General features: G+C 37.1%; 1 long non-coding RNA gene and 1 other non-coding gene across 2 annotated transcripts in view; both read right to left on the bottom strand.

Annotated features, from left to right (window-relative positions):
- Positions 1-24557, bottom strand: part of LOC141577722 (uncharacterized) — a 556628-nt gene that overhangs the window by 218631 nt on the left and 313440 nt on the right. The window lies entirely within an intron of this gene.
- On the bottom strand, positions 2684-2756 carry TRNAD-AUC (transfer RNA aspartic acid (anticodon AUC)). Its single transcript has one exon. It is a non-coding gene; the product is annotated as a tRNA-Asp (tRNA).

Genomic DNA, 24557 nt, shown 5'->3' with positions numbered 1-24557 from the left:
GAGGGAGGGAAAGAAGCGGAAGAGGGAGGGAAGGAAAAGTGTCTCCAGGCTCAACAGGGAGACTCCTTCAAAGTTGGTGTCACTGAACAAGTAGAAGAAAAAAATGAATGGCAGACCAAAAAGTTCCAGTGACATTTGAAAAGGTTCGGGTCCAGAACCCAAGGGTTAACTTTTAAATTGACTGAAATGTGGTTTTTTTATAAGTAAAATGTTTTGGAAGAGAAATAAATGAAAATAAGGATAGAAATACCTGAAAGAGTAGAACGAAGTCCCAGAAAACAAAGGCTGATAATGCCAAAGATAACTAACTGTAGCATCTTCAAAATGGTACTTATTGGGTGAACTGAGCTATTCTTCTTTGGCTTTCATGAACAATAAAGCAAAAATTTAAACATAAACCCTAGAATTTGTCGATTATTTACACAAGAAGCTAAACTGCAATCTCTTAACAAGAACCAGATGTAACAGGATGCTGAAGTGGACTGAAGCCCCCAAACAATTAATATCTCATTCTAATTGAGGTACAAGATAAACATGTAAGATTTGAAGGGAGAAGGCCAAAGACCAGTTTTGTGATTATTAATCTCTTACCCACACTTGGCCCATAAAAGGCTTGAGTGTTTGATGGCTGTAGAAAGAACTCTTATAGAGAGCTCGTATTCCCAGAGATTCCCTTCAAGTAGAAGTTGGAGTTATCTCCTGCTCACCTCATGCCCAGGAAATGGTGCTTTCCAGGCAGCACTCAGAGGGTTTCATGTGTGTCCCTGGAGCCTGGGGAGACTCGGTGGATGGTTGTCTGCCTGACTTCTAAGAAAATCGAGGCTGACAACACTGGGGCTGGCCAAAGCCTGGGAATGAAGCAAGGAGAAAGTGGCTGCACTGGGATGGCTCTGTACCACCTGTGTCTCAGGGCAAAGGGACACATTTTTCCTAAGGACCAAATGTGGGCCTCTCTCAGCATGATAATATGAGCCTTTTGAAGACCTCGCTTTCAGGGATCAGAGAAGCTGAGCAGAAAGAAGGTGGAGGTAATCTGCTGAGAGCAGAGGAACTCTAGAAGACATTATAAGGAAGCAGTTTGAGAAAGATGTTACCTCTGTCAAGGCCACTGATAAAGAGAAATCCCCAAAGAGAAGGCATCTCCTGGGAGCTCACAGAAATCATGTGGCAGAAACCACCACCACACCCAGAGAGTGCTGATGCTAATTCTTAAATGTTTTCTTCAAGTAAAACTTTCCTGCTGCCTCTCATTTTACCTCCTCTGCCCCCATTCATACTCCAACCATGGAAGATCAAAAACTCAATTAGAAAGATGAAAATGGGTGGGGGGAGAATTTCTAGATTGAGAGTGAAAGAATCTCACCAAGTCTTTACCCTCATTCCCCACCACAGGAGGCCAGCCTGGGTAGGTCCAAGGAGGGAGACAATTAACTTAAAAATAAATATGGAGTGTTAACTGGCTAATTATGCCAGGCTGGATATATTCGTTATGGAAATGAGACTGACCTGTGCCTTGAAGTGGTTGGGGGAATTTTCATTTTCTATGAGTGACTCCCTGAGTCATGGGTTTGCCCAAGATTTCATCAAGGAGCTGGGTAAATACTAACCTCATGCAATAGGTCTGAACAGTGAAAAAAATTCAGTTGTTTTCTGATTGCCCCATGAGACCCTCTTGTTCATCAAGGTATTTACACTGGTATTCATAATCCTTCCACTACTTGCTCTCTTTCTCCAGGCAACAGAAAAACAGACATTTCTAGTATCTTGCAATCTTTACCTGTCTTGCAACTTGAAATTTAAAAAAGTAATAAAGGAATAGAAAAATCAGATGGAACCTAAAGTTATTTCATTTTATAAAATGTTGAAACAAAGTTTCTTTTCATTTATTTTCTGGGAGAAGTGAGTTAGAGGAAGTTTGAAGGAAAATTCCTTCTACCTAAAGAATATGATCTTCTGTGTTGAATGTGTCCATATACTCCTGGACTGACTTACTCTTTTACTAGTGTTTTAATGCTTATTCTTAAAATATATTTTATTAATTAAATGATCCCAGTGAAACATATTTGTTAGAAGAATAATGAAATCTGTAATATGTTAATGATAAGGACTATTTCTGTCCTGGCCGATTCTAGTTTTATAGACTGTAAATTATTTGTTCAAGGTAGAGAGTTCTTTATTGTTTACATTCTGAGAATTCATGACTAAACTGTGGAATGTCGATTTCCATAAACAACACTTGAAGAAATGAAAGCAATCATCTGGAGGTGAACCAAATTCTCTGACTATGCATAGCAAGCTATCATACACTCAAGCCAAATACTAGAATCCAGGGAACCATCTCTATTAAAATCACACAGGATTAGCTGAATTTTGAAGTAGTGCCTGATCCAGGCATTTGAAAATAAAGCAGGTTTGCAATGACTGAACCATTCTCTTAATAGAATGTTTCCACAGCATATTCTCCACCAAAATCAATTTTTGGTTAATAGTTTGTTGAAATATGAATGTTATACCTTTTTATAGAGGTCTTCTAAGGCTTTAAATTTTTGAGAAGTAAAAGGTAAGTTTATTTTTTTCCTGCGACAGTTAGACTTGTTAAATTTTTCATTTGAGGCATAATCATTTCTTTTTGTTGTTGTTGTTGTTTTTTTTGGGGGGGGTGATTCGGTTTTATATATAGACATAGAGGTACTGGGGATTGAACCCAGGACCTTGTGTATGATAAGCAAGCACTCTACCACTGAGCTATACCTTCCCTCCAAGGCATAATGTTTTCTTAGATTTTCTTAGTTGTTTTATGATGCTGAAATTTTGCTAAGTTTGAATGATAAATTAAAAGGGTGAAAATATGGTTAAAGGTGTTTCTTAGAATAGTTTTACTTGAAAAATTCACAATAAATAGAAAATACTCTTCTATTAAAACAAGGGCAATATGTTTTATTAAAAATTTCTTTTAAATGTTTTCTTCCCATGGAAATAGCTCTGTAATGCTACAAAATAGAAAAAAAATATTACGAAGGTCAAAGAAAAATCAAATCATATAGTAGTTCTATTTTTGGTTTTATAAGTCAGACAGAGAAAAACAAATTCTGTATGTTATCATTTATATGTGCAATTTAGAAAATAAAACTAGTGAATATAACAAAAAGAAAACAGATTCACAAATATAGAGAACAAACTAGTGTTACCAATGTGGAAAGCGTAGTGGGGAGGGATAAGATAGAGGTAGCGGATTAAGAGATACAAAGTATTGCATATAAAATAAATAAGCTACAAAGATATATTGTAAAGCACAGGGAATGTAGTCAGTATTTTATAATAACTACAAATGGAGTACCATCTTTAAAAATTGTGAATCACTACATTATACATCTGAAACTTACATAATACTGTAAATCAACTATACCTCAATAAAAATTTTTTTAATTAAAAAAAAAACAGAATTTGGTCTAATCTGAATTCAAAAATCTGATCTAAACCCTAAACAGGTGTTCTTTTTTATGGTCTACTGACTGGAAACACTTCTTATTTATCACAAATCAAGGAGTCTCATATTTAGTCTCTAACTCCAAAATCTATTTTTTAACTTGGCACAAGGTCTAGAAAGTACAGAGGCAGCATTTCATACTACAGAGCAGTGTCTCTGGGAAGAGATTAATAACTGCTTAGCTTGAAGTTTTTACCTTCTGCCAGAGAATGCCTTTGCATGGAAGCAATTTAAAAAACTCCCATTGTAATCATTAAAAATAAAATATACACACAGCATTGGAACCCAGGGCCCATTTGTTTGCTTCTTCTCATTTCCTCCACCCATACTGCCCAGAAAAAGAGCATATGACTTCTGGAGGGAGAGTACAGCTCATAGCCAAAATGCAGCCAAGGTCCCCCTTTAAGACCAGTGTTGTTGCAAAGACAACTGCCTCCTTTGCTCAATAAGTCATTTTATTCCTGGACTCTGAGAAAAAAAAATTCACCTGATGATCCACACAAGCAGCATCAGGAATTTCATGCCAGAAAATTGAGAATGCTTTATGTCACATGAAGTTGGAACTCTGACTATATTTCTAAAAATTTTAATTGTAATTTATGCCCTGAAAGGCTCAGTTTTTAAAACAAAAATTTGATATGGTTGTGACATTCCTTTGGACCTCTTCCCTGTCTTTCTGCATAACGCATACCTGTGTAATGCATACCAGAGTGTTCATGGGTGATCTGGGGCCAGCTGTACAATCTACTGTGCTGTCCTAGTTTCCATGTCCATCATCTGCTAGAATTCTGTGGTTTCATCTTGTTCACTGATTTGTTCATATATCGACTCAGTAAAATCCAAGCCACAAAAGCCAAGGTCAACATTATTCCTGGAAGTCTTGATCATAGTATGGAGTGAAAATTTAGCAGTTAACACAAGAGACAAGGGCCCTGCAATCATGCCATTTACGACCAAGTAGAGAATGATGGCCAACCACCACTGGCATTATTAATTATTCTAATGCAGTTGTGGTAAGTGCTATGAATAGCAGTATAGGGAACTGTGAAAGGGCATAATGGGGGCATATAAACTAATTTGGAGGCTTGAGTATCCAGGAGTCAATGGTGCAGAAGCATTCCAAGAATGAATGATAACTGAAGAGCATAAAGTGGAGAGAATCTGGTGCACACCATGAAATGAAATAAATTAGGGCAACTAAGGCTGATTTCGCAACTGAGTTTCCATGGAACTCTAGGGTTCTACAAGATGTTACTAGGGGTTTCACTAGATTGGGGAGAGAGGGGGCATTTTTTTCTTTTTAAACTTCACACACCACACAGTATGAGCATTTGCAGTGATGTCTAGTTACTGAATGGTCCCAAGAGCAATTTCATTAGCAGTCTTACAGCTCTGTGTGACAGTGTACAGTAGAAACGCATCACTTGATAGAGTGCATTCTCAACTATTCCATGAGTTAAGGGAGGTCACTGATAAATGGTGAACACTGTGGTACACAAAGGGAGAGTAGTAAATTGATGATATCAGCATCTCCATTCCAAACTGTCTCCCCATCTTCCTCTTATGTGCCAATGACTGCCTTATAGGAGTGACCTAGTTCTACTGGTATAATAGAAAACTGAAGGAAAATTTTTATTCTAGAAAAAGTTTTTTTATGTTTCATGACAGCTTCTCTCACACTGCTTTGCTGTTACTATATTGGAAAATGTGATTGTGTAGGGTAGCAGTGAATTACATTGTGGTTTCATGTTTTTGTGATTTTTTTCATTTGTTATTTATGATATCATTCTGTCATACTTTATCAGTGTTCATGTTTTCCAAAATGTCTGGCATTCTATTACGGCAATTTTTGAAGACACAGTGAAGTGGAAGAGGAAGATTCTAGGCCTAGGTTTATGGATAATTCTGGTAAGATGAGTGAGAAGAGTTGCAAACTTGAGTCACTTCCCTGTACTAATGTGAGAAAAGACGCAAAGTCAGTTCACTTTTACAATAAACTAGTTATCAATGAGTTTTGCATGGGTTGGTTATCAAATTGTGGTTACCACATTATGAAAATGAATCAGTGGCTGCAGGAAAATTAAAAAGACACGTGAATACAAATCACAGCCATTTGACAAGTGACCTATTGATTATTTTAGATAAAATAAACATATTTATTTTAGAGTAAAACTTTTGTTAAAAAAGTCCCATTTAGTGAAAAGACTAAGGAAGCAAGTTACTTAGTAACAGAGCCTATTGCTCAGAAAAATGAAAAAAATCATGCACTTAGTGAAAATTTAATAATAACAGCATGTAAATACACAGTGAGTAAAATGCTGACAAGTATGAGAAATTGACATGATTCCATATTACATGGTGTGATAAGTTGCCATATTAATGACATGCCACATGATGCTGAAGAGCTTTGGGATAATAAACTACAGAACAACAGCTTCCCATTATAGGTCCATGAGTCAACAGATTTCACTGATAAATGTCATGTTGTAGCATTTGTATGGTTATACATGGAGGTGAATTTCAAGAAAACTTCGTTGCATCCAGCCTGCCCAAACAAGCAAAGGCTGAAATTTAGTTACTGCTGTGCCATCACATCTGGAAACAAAAGTCTTGGGGGACTACTGGCATCTATGTTAATGGGTGCCCTATCAATGATCAGCTACATGAAAGGTTCTGTGTTTGTTGAAAGAAAGAAAGAAAGAAAGAAAGAAAGGCTCCAATAATGTCAGATTGGTACATTCAAGGATTTTTTTTAGAAACCTGGATGACGTAAATATGCTACCTACAGAAATTCGTATACTTTGCATAGAAGGAAATCTCTCTAGGGTGTGGGAGCTGAAAGGTAAATTGTAGGAATACTTGGAAGGACACAGAAGGCCAGATTTTACTACGTGCTTGGCTGATAAAGAATAGCTGCAGACTAACATACTCAGCAAACATTTTTCATCCCATAAACCAGTTGGACAAGTCTCTGCAAGGCCCTGAAGAAAATGTTTTGACTTCAGGTGACAAGATGTTTGACTTTAAAAGAAACAGAATCATTGGGAAAAAATCATGTTGTAACAGGAAACCTTGAAAGATTTCCCATGCTGCTTGGGTTTGTGAGTGAGAAAGATTATCAGCAATCTCAAGTCCTACTGAAACCCACTTGGAGGAACTGCAGAACAAAACTGCAGGTTTTCCCCTCCTATTTAACACAAGTATCTAGTCAGGGAAGGGGCCCTTTCTCTGACTCTCTTGCTTAGTCTTAGAACTTCTTTTTTCACATTTATGGAGGTGGGCTTGGGGGTCCCAGGCCCGTGAAGCACAGTCTAGAAGGAGGGAACCTGAGCTCTAGGTAGACACATCTAGTTGCTCTGTGGACTCCCGGCCCTACGAGGAGCATTGTGGTAAAGTCAGATCCAGGTCCCATAAAGCACAAGGTTCACTTGAGAAGTCCCTCTTGTTTAGTTCTGAAGGTGTTAGTGGTAGCTGGAAAGAGGGTTATTTTTAAAAATCCAGTCACATTTTCCCCTCTTTTGGAATTGAACAGGTAAGTAGAATGCCCTGCTTCTTTTTGTGTTTTTCCTGTTCAACATTATCCAGAGGAGGGAATCGATAGGCTGCAGTATGGTTTCAAATGAAGTGGGCTGGTTACCAGATTCTTGTAAAGACATTGATTTGTGAGTTATTTATTCAAGTTCACTGAATAAGCAATTTATAAATCACTTTTCATTTGGGCTTGATTCAGCACTCTGAAGTAAATAAACATGGAATCTCTATCAGGCTTTTAGTGCAATGTCAGTCTTGCCTAAATAGACGATGCTGAATTTATGGTATAAATCTAACTCCAGTTTGCTATATTTGGATTCTATTTGTTGTTGTTTCTTGAGATTCATATAGAGGTTAGATCTACATTAGCAGAATAAAACAAAAAGGGAAAAAAATCCCTGCAATATTATTTGCTGCAACAATTTATTTCAAGTAAGATGATTTAGCCTTAATTTGCCACATAACCAGCTTAATTTCATTTTAATTGAGTAAAACTGTCTAAACAGAGATTTTGCCTAGTCATTTTCCTTTTAAAAATTTGACAGTAATATCAGATAAAAAGCACTGCCTCTAATATTGTACCTCCAAACTTCAAATTGGCAGATTTTCGTGTAAAATATTTTCAACATGGTTTATGTTTTTCCCTGTATCAATATAATTAATTCACTACATGCTATATTCAATGAAGTGTTATAAACTAAACAGATTTTGGAAATATCTCATTTATCATACTAAAAAAGATAATATTAATGGTCTATCACCTTGTTTCGTTTCTCTACTTAAAAATTGAAAGAAGGAGATAGATCATCTAGAGAAACTGTAAAGCACTCTTTAAGAAATCATTAGAGGACAAGATAACTAAAAGAAATTACCTGTTACCTATCAAATAATTAGTTTGATAATAACTAAACTGGAAGGATCAGAGGCTAAAGATCTTTGTTATTTTAAAATAACAAATTGACATAAAGGTTAATCAATGAAAATTATTCCCAGGAATTCTCCTGATGCATGGATTTATATAACTAGATTATGTGGTATAAATGTCTTATGAATTATTCCCATATGTTTCTTTCTATTTTTCCCTTGTCTGATTAGAGCATAACAAGAGGTCCCAAAGTACCGTTTAGAACTCTTAGGGGTTGTTTGAGAATCAGAAAGAGTTCTACAGTTTTGGTCACACTAGAAATTGCTTTTCCTCACTGAGGTAAACCCAGCTTTTGAAAACTATTGATACTAAAGCAGTAGGCAGTGGCCAATTTAGGTAATAACACAATTACAAGCAAAGGGAGCAGAGGTCCACAGTCAAGGGTCAGGTTTTACAGACGTTTCTGCAGGTTCTTGAGTACAAATATGCCCAGTCTTTCTTGGATATGAAGTAAAAGACAGCAAGTAAATAAACAGAAAGATGGCAAAAGAAAGCCAAGTTGCATTAACCCACTATTGTCTTGATTGACTAATGGGGAACTTCTGCTTTTATTTTGGACCATACCTAAAGTGATTTTTGCCCACAGAAGACATTTAAAGAGCCCTCACCACTCTCCTCACTGCAGATCCCCAGTGGTGCATTCGGAATACTGATCAGGCAACAGGAACAGTGGTCAATGAGAACACAAACACTCCAATGAAAAGCATCAGAGGGGCAACACCAGACAGCCATTCGCACTGAGAATGCACAAGAAACATTTTGGGGACAAGCAACATCTTCCATGGAAATCTACCAAGAATGTTTTAGTGCTTACAGTTGTCTTTGTGTGATTCTGTAAGCAAAGACAGAGGGAAAGCAAAGGTCCCAGTCATAAGAGGCTTGAAACTAACATACAGACATCACGGCACAAGAGAAGCATGACACCCACTAAAGGGGATTCTCTCTGGATCAGAATTTTTGTGAGTGGATATGAGATTATTACATATTCCTAAGGAAAGAGGAAGCAGAAGATAGACACACTGATAACCAACTCAATACATAGCTTTTGCAAATAACTATATATAAATATAAGCACTAGATTGAATAAGAGTTCTTATTATGATATATCAATTTGGTCACTATCAAAAAATCCTTTTTTGTTGTTTTTGTTTTTGCAAAATACTAAGCTAAAATCTCCTCTAAGTATGGCTATAGTTAGATAGGTGAACTAAAATATATCAGGCTGTTGAGTCAGGCTTCTAGTGAACAGAATGGGCAACCCAAGTAATCCGTGCTCCACCTAAAGAGGGCATGCCACATAAACAATTTAATAAAAGGTTCAAAAGTAAGAAATAAATGGATCAAAAGTAGAAAAGAAAATTCTAAAAGTTCTGAAATAGTCTTTAAATATTTTCTAGAACAATTCACAACATATGAATAACTGAGTTACTATGAATCTCAGTACACATGCTTAGATGAACTAGGCATAAAACTTTGTATTCTGTAACACCTCAAATCAATTGTAAACCTCCCAAGAGAAAAGAAATCTACTGAGTGAATCTGGAATTTCATTCTTCCTTCTTAAGGTTGTAACAAAGTGCCAGAGGGTTTACATGTGGCCAATTCACAACAGATGAGAGAAAGGGGCATGGATTCTTGGATCCTTGAACCATTTGGGCAAAAGGTAGGATACAGCCTTGAAATAATCCTCGGCTCAGTGAACCTGAGTTGTGGGTATTTCTGCAAAGCTTTCTATGGCTCGGAAGTACCTAAAGGAAGCTCACAGTCATTTCTCCTTTGAGGTCCTATAGTAAGTACCTCTGTGCTTTGCCCAAGTGATGGACACAGATAATGCTCTCTCTAAGGCCTTTTTACATATTTGTATCTCATCTCTTCTTTTCCATCCCTTTTTTCCAGCCTAAGGGATTGTTTTCTAGACTGCAAATTGGGCTTAGGAGACCCTGTGCTCTTCCCTTTCCTTTTCCCAAATATCTAGTCTAATCTTTTAAACTCTTGCCTCTGCTAAAGACTTAGAATTTTAGAAACCAAAGTTAGGATAATGTACTATCACACCTGATTCCTGAGGGATTAAACAATAAGTCCACTAGCTACCCCAATGGGGTATTTCCTTCCAAGAGAAATAACCAGAGGGGAGAAAAATAATATTGGTTAAGAGCTTTAAAAAGGTTTTTTGAGGGGCCCCAATAGCTTTATAGGAGGTAACCAAAAGACAACCTTTACTTTGAAATTCTTATGCATACATCTCATAACATACAGACACATGTATACTACTACAGCATGATTTTTGGTTTTATATCACCAACTTTCATAGGTCATAAAATGTGAGTAATGACTAAATGATACCTAGAAGAATACTGTTGAGTTTAAAAACTTGGTATTTAAGATTTTTCCAAGAATGTATTTTTAAAACTTTTAAGCTAGACCTCAAAACTCAAAATATTATGATTTCTACTTTTTAAATGTCACCTGGTTCTAAGCCTTTTGCTTTTAATGATGAACAGACATTTCTGAAGATGTCCAGCAGCAGTCATGACATCAGACAGGAAGAGAGAGCCCTCCGTATAACATATACCCAGGAGAGACGTCCCGCAGAGGAAATGTCACGAACAATGTTATGTCGGGGATTTCTCTAAACCCATCATTGCCAGGCACCTGTGCTCCAGAGCATCCATCCAATCAACCAGAGAGCAGGCACCTTGCCATTTCAGCAGATGGGTATTAATGTTGAAGGCAAAGGAACCATGTACAGTATATATTTCAATTATAAGTGTGGAGACTTGGAGTCCCAGTTGGAATCATGTCTGTTCCTTTCTGAGCTGGTAACAAACTAGAGATTGTACCATCCAGAATGTGCTTTACACAGAATTAGCTTTCAGGAAAAATATACATTTATGAAGAGAACAACATATTTTGTATGACAAGTCGAGAGTCAAAGGAAAGAAGGTGAATATCCCTTAAAGAAATTTCCTAGGCTTTTTATTTTTACTGAAACAGCATTGAAAAAGCAGAGGGGAGGGGACATTTCCACCACATAAATAAATTATGGCAGAATTGACAGCATTTTGAAAGCCTGTGTATTCCTAAATGACAATGTGTATTTCTGTTTTTTGAAGTGTTCTAGTCAAACAAACATCACAGGTGAAGTGGCTTCTGGGACAGGATCATCTTTCATTTCCAGTCTGCATATTCTAAGACACAGATGTTGAAGTCTATCCTTCCAGGTCATACTGACTGCCTCACTGTTACATTTGTGAAAGGTTTCAGCTAGAAATACCTAGGTCTCCTATTGATTAATGCTATTCACTGGTCAACTATTATTTCAGTATATAATGACCTAGAATACTGTCTCACTTGCATTTAACTATTTACATAATGTGATTATCATTATCCTCAAGAATTACATAAACCCTCACTGGGTATTTTACATATTCTGGCTAATCAGCTTTACAAAGCAAGTGGCCACACCTGGGCAAATGGTTGCAATTCTCTAAAGAAACATCATCTAGATTGTTGCCTTGTCTTGGCATAAAAATCCATAGAAGAGTTCTTAAACAAAGGTTTTAATCTGTTCTTTCTAACTAGCTTAGGTATAGAGAGATACTCTCCTTACATTAATCAAAACTATATCTATCATTGCACTTGACACATCATCAGTTCCTATGAAACTGTATTGTAACACCTGAGATTACCATATAGGAAGAAGAAGAGAAGCCTATCTTACAATACCATCTAGCCCATAAAATGTCTCTGAACTCTTGTTCAAGAATTCAACTACTTTATTGACCACAAGCACTGTTGATATCCAAGTCCTGAGAAGCAGTCACAACTCAAGAGCCAAATGGGAATTGGGGATAGTGGTAGAATTCCTATTGAACCACTCCAGTGCATTATGGTTATGAACCAGTTAGAATGGCAAAGACTTCAGCCCACTGCTGTCATTCCAAAACAAGCCCTGCTTGTTTTCTAAAATGCTGCGTGAGGCTTACTCCCTTTTAATAATTCACTCTAGTAACATATAAAATGTAAAAGCAATACCTGCAACACTCAAGGGACTTGCACAGGCTGAACCAGTCACCAGAGAGTAAGAGTAATAGTAGCAACAGAAACACCTACCACACTACTGTCTGTCCAATGTGGACTGAGAAGCAATGTGTTGAATCTAATTCCTAACTTTCCCATTATTTCCAATTCAGGTTGGCTCCTATCTCTCCCTTCTCTTAGTCTCAGCATTAAATTCAGAACTCCTAGGCTGCTCTCACCACCATCCCAAAATAGAGGTCCCCATAGGCACATGTCCAGCATGGGGCTGGCTCAGATCTGCATTCTTAGGCAAGAAACAGACGTCTTGACCTGTGAACAGCCACCCTGCCCTGACTTACACTGGTGTCCAATCTCACCAGTGCCACTGCCTCCTAATTATGATAATAATAGCTACTACATATGTACTAGATATTATGTTAACCACTTACTAACATTGCCTCATTTAACCCTCTCAAGTTGAAAGCAGACCCAGCCTTCAGATCTAACATCTTCTTTTCAGAACAGTATTGTGTTATTCCACATTTACTATCTTGAAATGAAATTAATAGCTAATATAAATTACCTGCACCATAAATTTTAAAAATCAATATAATGTTCTAGTTATAATATAAAGGAAAAATAAAAAGAAAATGGTTTATATTAAAATAATACTTCTTAAATTTTATTTTTTATTGAAGTGTAGTCGATTTATAATGTTAGTTTCAGGTGTACAGCAAATTGGTTCAGTTGTACATATACATACATCTATATACACACACACATATGTATATATTTTCAGATTCTTTTCTATTATAGCTTACTGCAAGAAATTGAAATAGTTTCCTATGCTATACAGTAGGTCCTTGTTGTTTATACTTTATATATAGTAATGTGTATGTGTTAATCCCATACTCCTAATTTATTTCAATTACTTTATTTGAATGAGGAAATGCCAGGCACAATTATTAGAAGACACATGAGTTAGTCAGTTACACCCATATGTAATACCACTATGAATACAGCCTCCTCAAAAACAGTCTAATATGGCTGTTTTACTGAAGGTCAAATGTAATGCAGAGTTGCTCCTAGCTATGTGATTTTTCTTTTCCAAAAGGGCGAACAACTTTTGATAAGAAAGCACAAACAAAACAAAGTATAATCTTCCCTCAATTTACATAACAGTAATCTACATTCCTGAAAAATTCAGTGTATTTTAAAATTATGCAAAAATATGTTTGTATGCAAAACACCATTAGATTCTAGGCTTAGATAATTATGAAGAAGATTTGTACCTACATGGATGTCTTGAGGACACTGAAAATTATTGCAGGACATGGTGCAGTCCTCCATGGTGGGACTGTCCCACACACCACATGGGGGCCAGCAACCCCTGATCCCTGCTCAATGAATGTCACCATTTTTTCTAATCCTGTAACTACCAAAACTTCCCTCCAAGGAAAAGCACTGCTGTCTTCCCATTTGGGGAACCACTATCCTAAAGATTAGGATCATTAGCCCTATTTTATAAATTAAAAACCTGACTCTTGGAAATTTGCATAATATAAGTCAATAGCCAGTAAGTGACATTAACCCAGGTCTATTTTAACCTATTCTAGAGAATGGGCTTTTCTCATTATCTTACACTGACTTTCGGGGCCAATTATCACTCCATTTAGAAAATGCACAGGTAATTAAATTAGGTAGGGCTGAAACGAGAACTAACCAATGCCTAAACTCCAGATTCATATTCTAGAAACTTCTATCCATGTTCAGCCTTAAGTGAGGAGGCAAATTCTTTAGCTTCCTTAGCACTTCCATTATCTGTTAATTTTCCAACCCAGTTTTTAATTTCTATTTTGATTTAAAAACACTTTAAACTGATCATAATCCCTTAAAAGTTAAATCAAAGAAAATGAAGAATATGAGCTATGAAACCAATGATTTTAATACTGCTTTATGTATCATGAGGGTCACTTTTGCTACTCCAACATAATTCCAGGGACGGCCTTCAATAGGTAAGACTCTTCAAACATTCCACAGCCAAGACTCTTCAAACACTAAACCCTTTCAGATATAATCATCATCTTTCTCCTAAATCTACCCACCCTCAGGTTCTTCACTTGGGCCCACCCCAGAGATGCATAATCACCCGCCAAATCTGTTCTCTCAATACAAGATTATAAAGCAGGGATCATTTCATCAATATAAAGGATCTTTCCTCATTTAATTTCTACATAACAACCATTAGTATCTCCAGCCTCCTGTTACTAGAAACACTAAATAAAGCACTGGATCCCAAACCTTAGCATGCATCCAGAATCATCAGGAAGGCTTGTTCAAATACAGCTTGGTGGGTCTCACTCTAGAGTTTCTTTCTTTTTTTTTTTTTTTTTTTTTTACAACCATAGTTGGAGATTTTAATATATTTCTCAAAGTAATTCATAGAAAGTTCAGAAAAAAGTCAATAATTATATAAAGATACAAGAAACACAACAAATAAAGTTGACCTAATTGATATAGAATACCCTTTGCAAAAACTGCAGGAAAATACTATATTCAAGAGCTCACAGATTAGAAGTGATACAATCTTATTTTATATACAAACCAGAAATAGACTTATAGACATAGAAAACAAACCATGGTTACCAAAGGGGAAGGAGAAGAGAGTGATAAATTAGAAGTTTGAGATTAACAGATACACATTACTACACATAAAATAGGGCTTCTGATTCAGGAAGTCAGGGATAGGGGCCAAGTGCTAAAGTTTCCAGGCACTGCTGATGTTGCTGATCTGAGAATCACACTTTGTAAACCACTGAAGAAACGTCCTTCCACTCCTGTCTGACAAGGAAATACTACATAGAGTTTATATAATGACTAAGAAACTACAGATATATTCTTCTGTATATTCCAACTAAATATTGAAAAATTGGGGCTAAAACCTTCATTCTAGCTACTTTTACAAAATCCCTGAACTCCTGTTGTGAGGTGATAGGAGATGTGACTATTTCAACCAAGTTTCCATACCTGGAATCTAGACACTTTAAGTAGAAGCCTTATTATCCAAGGAAAGTCATGCTCTAGTTAAGTAGCAACACCTAAAATTATAGCAGCACAGTTTTAGTAACGATGACAACTCATATTTATTTAATATTTACTATAGGCAAGGTATTGTACTGAATAAGCACTTTCCCTGAATTATCTCATTGAATATTAGCCTTGTAAGATGCAGTTGTTATTATATTCCTATTTTACAGCTGAGCATATCAAGACATAGAAAGGTAATGCCTGAGGTATCATTTTCAGGGATATTTTCAGTGGATAGAGATTTCCAGATTAATAATGCGTTTTATTTTACCAGCACTTTTTTTTTTTTTTTTTTTTTTTAGTGGAGGTACTGGAAATTGAACCCAGGACCTTGTGCATGCTAAGCATGCGCTCTACCACCGAGCGACTTCCCTACCCGCCATCGGTATCTCCCCATACCAAGGTATCTGGGCTGGAGAACTTGTCCTGTCTGGCTCCAAAACATGAGTGTCTACCCACTCTGCTCAACAGTCCCTCCCACTCTTCCTCCATGCATTAATTGTTGACATTGACTAGGTCTCTTCAGCCATGAGACACAGGTGTTCATGAACATGACAAATACATACCATATATGGAAAAATTTCTAGTGCCCCACTGGTCCCACTACCAAATGGTTAGGTGCCAGGACAGTGTGGTTTTAGGATTCCAAAGATCAAAAGATCATGGATTCTTTAATTAGCTTCATGCTCTTTTATCATATGCAAATTTGACCTTTTAGGTATAACGCTTATGGAAAAAATATGTTAATGATTGGTTAGCATGTCCCATTTCTATGAGCTGTGATAAATTCAAAACAATGTTAGGATACTTAACATTAATTTTTGCCACTATTACACAGGCTTGGCTTTAACTTAAATCAGGACTCTGAGTGACCACCAAGCAAAACATGGTTTGAAAATTTTAGTAACAGGTAGCTGATGTGGGAGAAGTTTTAAAAATATCTGAAAATTACATTGGCAACCTGGCTTTATCTACTCTCCTCAACCACATCATGACCTGAAGTGAGGGACTGTAAAGAAAAAGAGCAATCAGAATAAATCTTTGCTTCACAGTTGAAAAAACAGTAACAAAATTAAATTTCTTTTAATAAATGACTGTAAATGTTAATAAAATGTCAGTAGGATAAGTGATCAACTGTTGTGACATTAAAAACAAGAATTAAGTAATACATATTCTAAAAGGTTAGCCCACAATTGGGGTGTCATTTTATTTCATTCACATTAGAGCCTATAAATACACCGTCTATAAACACAGTCTAGAAACACAGCATGGTAAATAAAAACTACCAATCCTTACAGTAAAATATTTTTCAAACCAAAGCCCTCACCTTTTGATTAAAAAAAAATCAATAATGTGACGTCTTAGGATTTTACAGCAACATTGATGTTTTGTTTTTTAAATTAATTGTGCCTTCTTTGAGTCCTAATATTACAACTTATCACTAAATATCTAGGTTTCTAAATAACTGGGTCACATAATCTTTCAGAAAGTGATCTCCTATTATCACTTTTGAGGAATTCACCTTTAATTAACATAGAAAAAACCCTGATATGTAAAAGTTAAATTTTTACCTATGCTATACTTTAAAACAAAATGTTCTTAATTGGTTCTTACTGGAGCAGTACACTAACATGTTGTGAGAAAGTCAAAGAATGATCCTCAGTTATCACCCTCCACGCAGCATGACAATTACAAAATACTCGCTTCTAAAAAAAAAAATGTAGGCTTGAGATTATTTTATCATTTCAGTAGAAACTCAACTAACTTGGATTTACAAATTTAACAGGTAAAAAATTTGAAATAGTATTTCCTAGTTGTTTTTCTAATAGCAGCATTAGTTTTTCACTGTATCTGAGCAAGATGAAATAAAAATGGGTAAAAATGGCATACACATTGGACAAAAGAACAAATGTTATTTTTCCTTTTCCCAAGGCCTATTGGTTTTCCTTTAAAGGAATAATGCAGCAGATACTCTCAATCTTAGCTCTCCAGCATTTTTGTTGTCGGTTTAATGCTGAAAAAATTTGAATTGTGACTGAAGCCAGAAAAGGAGGTAGAAGACTGAGGGTTAGGAACAGAGTTGGCGTAAGGGTTGAGGCCAAAGGGAAAGAAATTCAGGGCAGAAGGAGAGAGAGAAGTATAAACAAATTGAGGCTGATGCCAGAGCAAGACAGAAGATTTTGTCTAATGAAATATGCTGAAGATTAATTAAAAGTGGAAACAGAAAAGTGAGATCATGACAAATTGTCTTAAGGATCCCAGAGCATCTAATACCTTGATTACTCTTTCTCCAAATTTATCCAGATAGCAGAGGTCCCATCACATCATTTATAAAGCTCATATTTTAGAGTTCTAGCCAGAAATAAACTCATGACAAAAAAAAAAAAATTCATTATGTCTTCTAATGATTAACTGAAACAGAAAATACGGGAACACATAATAATAATACTTCCAGTAAGCCAGGAAGGTGGCTAAAGCATATTTATCTAACAATATTTTTTAAAACTACTTCTTAAATATTTAAGATAAGTGATCATATAAAAGTTATGAAAGTAAGCATGAATTTTCCTCCTTCAACTTTTCAGTAGTTATTATTCCCAAAATATTTGTGATATTCTCATTTTTAAGCAAGTCACTATCATATCCAAAAGTATAGCCATCTTTCCCAAAGAGAGAGTGTCTGTAAAAATGTCAAGTCACCATCTCATTCAATAAACAATTTCTTCCCCAATCAGGTTGACCAAGTAATCAGACAAAGAGGAGCAAAATCATACTCCAGAACTCTGAATCTTGTGATTAATGACTATGCTGATGTCAAGATAAATCTCAAAATACCAGCAGAATTTGTTTCATAAATTCTGTCCTCAATATATCATGATATTTTAAATGGAATATTTTCCAATATCTAGCTCTTATTTGATGATAAGGATCACAAAAAGAAAAGAAAATTGTATATGCTCTTTTGTGAATTTAGATGAAAGCCAAATAAGGACCCAATCCTGCCCTCATAACCTTAGGCAATAAACGCAAACTAATTATTTTCACAGTCTTGAAGCAGAACATAATATTCTTTTACAAAACTTTGATAACTATGATAATCAATATTAATTTCTGAAATGGTATATATATGCTTGTTAACTAATGTTCTCTTATATCTAATTTATTTCTATGTCCATTAAACTTTTATAATAAATAATGACCTCTGGCCACAGACCCTAGCTTTGACCTGTTTGGTTTGCCCAAGGAAACCTTGGCATCTCACTCCCAGTATGCTGAATTGCTGAGTAGAAATAGCCTGCAGCTGGTGTCAGATTGGTTCACAGCAGTCCATATGCAACAGGCAACCTGATCACAGTGCTTTCTGAGGTGTTTTATTTATGGCCCTTGACGACTGCAATCCACATTACACTGCATTAAACAAGTATTGCATCTGTGGTTCAGAACTGGAGGAGAAAGAGACTTTATTAAATACAAGTCATATTTGATAAGAAAAAAAGAAATAAATCACATGTGCACTCCACAAGAAGAGTACTTTAACATCTCTCCAAAAGCTATTAATAATTATTCGTTCAGTGTTGAAGCAGTTGATGCTATTTTTATGCAAAGTTTTAGATCACAAATCACATTGGAATGGGAATTAGATGTTTCTGGTTCTGGCCAGGTCTGAGTCGTTTTGTAAAATCCCTAGTAAGAATTGCTTCCACTGTTGGCACTGGCCATCTGCTGCTGTGTCAACCTGGTTAAGAGCGGCTCTATATGTGGGTGTGAGGGGTCCATGTGGTGTCCTTGCGGTAGAGTCAAAACCCTCTCACAGTTCAGATACTGTGTTCTTATGCAACAAGTCCGGGAACCCTTCAGCCTCCATTCGGAACAGAATGGTTCTTAGAATACAAATGATGATAGATCTATACAATTTCTTCCCATTTTAACACTTTTTAATCTTCAATGCCTCCAGGCACATCTGCCCAGACACAAAATCAGATTTTTCCCCCTTTACAACTATTCCTAACTAGATGTACCAGGCTCTTGCTGAAGTGTTTTGCATGCATATTCTCCTAGAGATCACAATAATTCAGTGAAGAATTTATCAGAAGCATTACTAGCATTATATCCCTGCCTGTCCTTTGGTTAATTAGTTTGGTATTTTGTGATAGTATTTACCTAGGTTGGTGTGTTTTTCTATAAGCAGATTTTCTGTTTCATTAAGAAAGGTGAAAGAACCCAGAAGGAAACTGGAAGGGAAGAGTAAGAGAAAGAAAAGAATAATAAATACTGTTAAGAAACCACTTAAGTTTTGTAAGCCAAATATAATTTTTACAAGCACAAATTTTACTACAAGTGATTTAAACAAAACATCAACAAGATCTTGCTCTACTTTTTGTCCCCATGAACTCTCTCCATACATTTATTATAGAGTATAGCAAAATATACTATAATTCTAACTCTTCATTACCTTCCCCTCTATGAAGGCAGGGGCCATCCCAATCAATTCTGTATTCACAGTGGCCAGCTTAATGTTCACTATTTAGTGGATACATAAAAATGCTTTTGAAGGAATGATGACTGAAAGAATGAGTGAACCATTTTAAAGCAACAGTCAATGGTTTCACTATCCTCAAGAAGCTTAGAGTAGGTCCTTGGAAGCCTTTCTGGAAAAAATACAACTTACCAAAGAAGTTCCTTTAAAAAGACTAACATATAAGTAAATGTATTTAGTTGATCCTCTTTACCAACCCAGGATATACACTGTCATTAAGTTTTCATACTCAAAATAATTGCTGGAAAACCCTCTTTGCCAAAAATAGTAGACACTCTAGCATCTCCCCCTTCTTCACCCTACCTTGTACAATGTATCTGGGAGGCTTACTCAGTTTTCCTTCAAAAGTAAAGTGATTTCCTGAGGCTGTAACAAGTTCCCCAGAAAGCCAGATTGGGAATAATTTGCCTTTTATTTGACTATAAATAGATAAGCAGAAAAATTTTAGCAACTATATCAAGATAAAATTCAGATATACTACAACTCACCCATTTAAAAGTATAATCCAGTGGTTTTTAGTGTATTCACAGAGTTGTTTTGCAAATTTTAACATATTCCTGTCCATTGGCTTCAGTACCAACCTTGCTGACCCATATATCTGCACAGATCACAGAGATTCCTTCAGGAAGAAGAATGCAACTTCTAGTGCTACCCAAGGTCAAGGTGTTCAATGCTCAGGCAATCTAGATTATGACTTCATGATTTAAACTCATAAGCTCAAAAGCCCATTGTTTCCAGAGTACAACCTTTACCCCAGTGCCAATTTGCCTGAGTGAGAAGTAAATTTGGGTCTTAAAACAACCATCCACCAAGACCTGGCTATTGAACTCTGGTTAACAGTACAGATTCCCTGTGGTACACACTGAGATATGCAACACAGAGCTCCCTTCAAAGGAAGATGGCTGCCCAGCTGCAGGAAATATGGTCAGCAGAGGGCCTCTAGTTCTCAGTGCTTTCAAGGTCTGCCTAAGCTGCAGAGAGCTGCTTGGCCCAAGATCCTGCCCTTCTTGGGGCAACCAACATCCAGTCACTGAGTGAGTATAAAAGCCTAGCCATTTTGGTCTGACATGGGACACTCTGACTGCAATATTCATTCCAGAACTTTCTGCAGGGTGGGCTCAGACTTTGCTGGGCAGCTTTACTGTTTGTTTTTTTTTTGTCCTCTTTCCAAAACTGCTTCTCCTCCCTTCTTTTTACAGGTGTTGATCCCTAATAAACATTTTGTATCTCAGACTTCATCTTAGTGTCTCAGAAGTGATGGTTGTTTTCCAGAGTGGTCTGAGAAAGCAAGCAAGAAGACAGTTTTAAAGCTGGATCACTTACGCCCAGCTGGCAATGAATGCCCCATCACTCGTGGAGGCAAAACACTAACAGCCCTGGCACAAAGTGGGAGTCTAGTTGTTAAATGTTCCACTGGAGGAGAATTAGGTGGGTGTGCAGTGAAAATGAGTGCACTGGGTACATACAGCCTATCAGGTATTTGAGTCATATGGAAGAAACAGTAGCTATAAGGTAACAAATTAGATGACTAAGTGCCATTGATGCTCTATATACGGAAAGGTATATAGTACAGCAAAGGGTGAGTGACAGCCAACTAAAATCCAGATATGAAAGCCAGTGAACGTTTTTGGTTACATACATACAAAGAAGTTGTCATTATTCACGGGGTGGGGGGCAGAGAAAGTTGAGGACAAAGCCTAGTACCTAATAGTATGAATGACTTTATTTCAAAGAAGGCCAAACACAAAAGCCAAGAGAACTTGAGCTGCAAAGAGTTATGGAGAGTTAGCAGAATACAACACCCTAAGGGTTACAGAGATGTGTAGCTGACAAGGGTACTTCTCAATTTGTAATAGCAGAAGAACTCAAGCATGAATGAAAAGTTTTAAGAGGGCTGAAAACTGTTGTCCTAATAAAAAGTTGCAATCCTTTATTCATTTTTCAGACCTGAGCTATTTCTCAGACCTATGGCACAATAACTGAAGAGGTGGTTGGATCCTTGGAACCAAGATCCTGCACACAACATCAAATTTACACAGCAATGACTCCCTTATTCCTTCCCCATAGGGATCTATGGTCATTTACTCAGACAACTGTACCCTACAGAAAATAAGATATATCCAGATGATTTAAGAACAGTCACACACAAAGTCACAGTTGACACTGATGTTTGAAGACCTGAAATGTCAAGACATCCTTGGAAGAGTAGGGGCATGTGCCCATTCAGGTATTCTGAGAAACAGACATTAATTGGGATTAGAAGTAGGAGAGATTGATTGGGAGAAACTCTTGTGAAAGACAAAGGAAGAAGAAATGGGAGTAGGCAAGGAGAATCTTAAGTTTTGCCCTAGGAATGTTAATTCTCAGCCTTCTTTCATAAGTGTAAGATGATCTGGACATCACACAAAATACCACTTGATCCATTAATCTGACTGGGTCAGATGAGCAAGAGATGGTTGGCATATTGGAGGTCACAGCAAGTCACATGTACTCCAGAGGGAAGGAAATAAACTTTATTTAAAGATTCAGGGGACTAGCACAATCATAAATTTTTAGGAGTCCAATGGTTAAGGTATGCCAAGACATTACATTTACTTTACTTTAAAGACCGAATTGTCACATTTTGTGCATCTTACCATGGATAAAGAAGCACCATACTGGTGGGCCTCTGCCATCTCTGGAATCAGTGCATCCCACATCAATATCCAGAATGATAAGACTGTCAGCTTTAAGTGAGTTGCAAAGCAGGAAACAGTTCTGCTGAAGGTCTTGGCTAGAGTATAAGCAGCCCTCACACTTGGACCATATGATCTGGTCCATCCTGTGGTGTGGGAGGTATCAGTGGTGGGAAGAGATACCATATGGAAAGTCCCAATGGGAGAATTATAAAGTAGGTCCTCTGAAGTTTTGGGGCATGATATTACCATCTGCAGTATAAAATTACACATCTTTTGAAAAATAATTCCTGGCATGCTACTGGGCTTAAGTAAAGATGGAATCTCTGACCATGACTCACAAAGTGAACATATGGCTGGAACTGTCCATCATGAGTTGAGTCCTGTAAGACCCTCCAAATGATTACTGTTGACCCAGAAGCAATCCATCATAAGGTAAAATGGTACATATGTGAATGAGCACAAGCAGAATTGAAATCAACCACTGTTATACCATGTCCCTCTCTCAGCTCACTCTTACAGATGTATGGGGAATCTTGAATGATGAAGTAAAGAAGGAGGAAAACCTCCAAATAGACAGATTAGGTGCAGTGTACCTTATCATTCTTTTTGGATAAAACTAGTGAGGTTATTACACATTCAGACTTACAGGCAATGGTGAAATGCCTGACCATCTCTTCAGGAACATGGAAAGAAAAAGATTAGAAGTTTGAGGATAAGGAGGCTGAGTTAAACATGTGGAATATCTATGAGAAGGGCATATATGAAAAGGCATAAAGCGAAAATCTGTGTATCATAAGTCAACATCCACAAAAGAATATCTACCACAGAAGATGCAGTAATCAACCAAATAGATACAATAACTCAGCCAGTTAACATCAGCCAGCCTCTGTCATCAGCCACCTCAGTGTTGGCTTGAGGAGCAGATGAATAAAATGGTCACAGTGGCAGAAAAGAACATGAATGTGCCAGCATCGTAGACTCCACTTATTAAGGTCAGTTTAGTTACTGAATTTCCAGCCTGCCAACAATAAACATCAGTGTGGAGCCCCAGATATGGCATTATTCAAAGCGCCCATCTAGCCACATGAGCCACTTCCATCCTGGAGGGATCATTAGTTTATGTTCATAGGACTAGGTATAACATGTATTGCAGGCATGGGTTTGCTCTTTTTGCCCACAGGCCTCAGGCGGCATTCTGTGTGAGGAATTGTGAAATTATTCATCTACAGTATAGAAACTATAAACAAGTTAATAAACAAAAACTTTAATTAAATAGAGCTGGGATATCAGAAGTGGGAGCTCTCATACCCTGTGGCGATAGCAGAGCCCAACAGGAAAAAGAATAACTCCTCTTCTTTCCTGGCAAGGACTCAGCCAATGAAAAGTCACAGACTCTTGGTTTACTCCCTCCCAACTTCTTTTTCCTCTCTATAAAAGCATTCTCCTTCCCTTGCCATGGTGGAACTTGGACGTGGCTCAGTATGATTGCAAACCCCAAACTGCAACTCTCCGCTGATTCCGAACAAATTCATCTTTGCTGGAGAGATATTTGGCAGCCTGTTTGTTTCAGGTCCACATTTTGGTGGAACCAAAGAAGCTCCTGATGGCTCTGGGACTGGTGAGCAAACAGGGGCGGGATCCACAATTGAGCCCACTGTCACTCCCTGTTTTTCTCACTGATCTTGGAATTTGAAGTTATGTCTTTCTCCTTTGAATTAAGCCCATGCTCTCCAGGAATTGGAAGTTCTCCGGGTTTTATTCAAGATTTCTTTAAAGGTTTCGTCTTTCTGGTTAAGGCCTTGCTCTGATGTGAGACCTTGTTTGACACTTTATTCTTCTCATGATCAGACTGTTTCAGCAGCTTTCAGTCCAATTCCTCTGGGAAGGGGCTGCTTCAAATGAGACTGTGCCAATTCAGCTGTCAGCCTCTCCTTTGGGAGGGCTATTCTCTGGAAACTGTCCAAAAAAGCCTTTGACCTGGCTCCTCCAGAACCAGCGATTTCTTTTGAACTAGCTGATATTCAGGCTTGCAAACTGTTCCAAGTGAGCTGGTTGTGTCTAAGCTGTTTGAAAATTGTTCTTTATTCTAGAGGGACAACCTTTAGGAAACAGGATCCCAGTTATCTAAGTATTTGAAGGACTTCCCACCTACAGGGACTCTGATCTATTTTATGTTTAAAAACTGTGGTCTTTCCTTATGTGCATTTCTAACCACATGGACAGACCTGACTAAAGGCAGTTTAGAATACCAACGGCCATTTGGGGGAACTTCTGAAATCCCCAAACTTAATT

This window comes from Camelus bactrianus, chromosome 5, assembly GCF_048773025.1.
Source record: "Camelus bactrianus isolate YW-2024 breed Bactrian camel chromosome 5, ASM4877302v1, whole genome shotgun sequence".
In the NCBI taxonomy this organism is placed as follows: domain Eukaryota; kingdom Metazoa; phylum Chordata; class Mammalia; order Artiodactyla; family Camelidae; genus Camelus; species Camelus bactrianus.
Note: the sequence above shows the minus strand (reverse complement) of the source record. Positions and strands in the feature narration are given on the sequence as shown.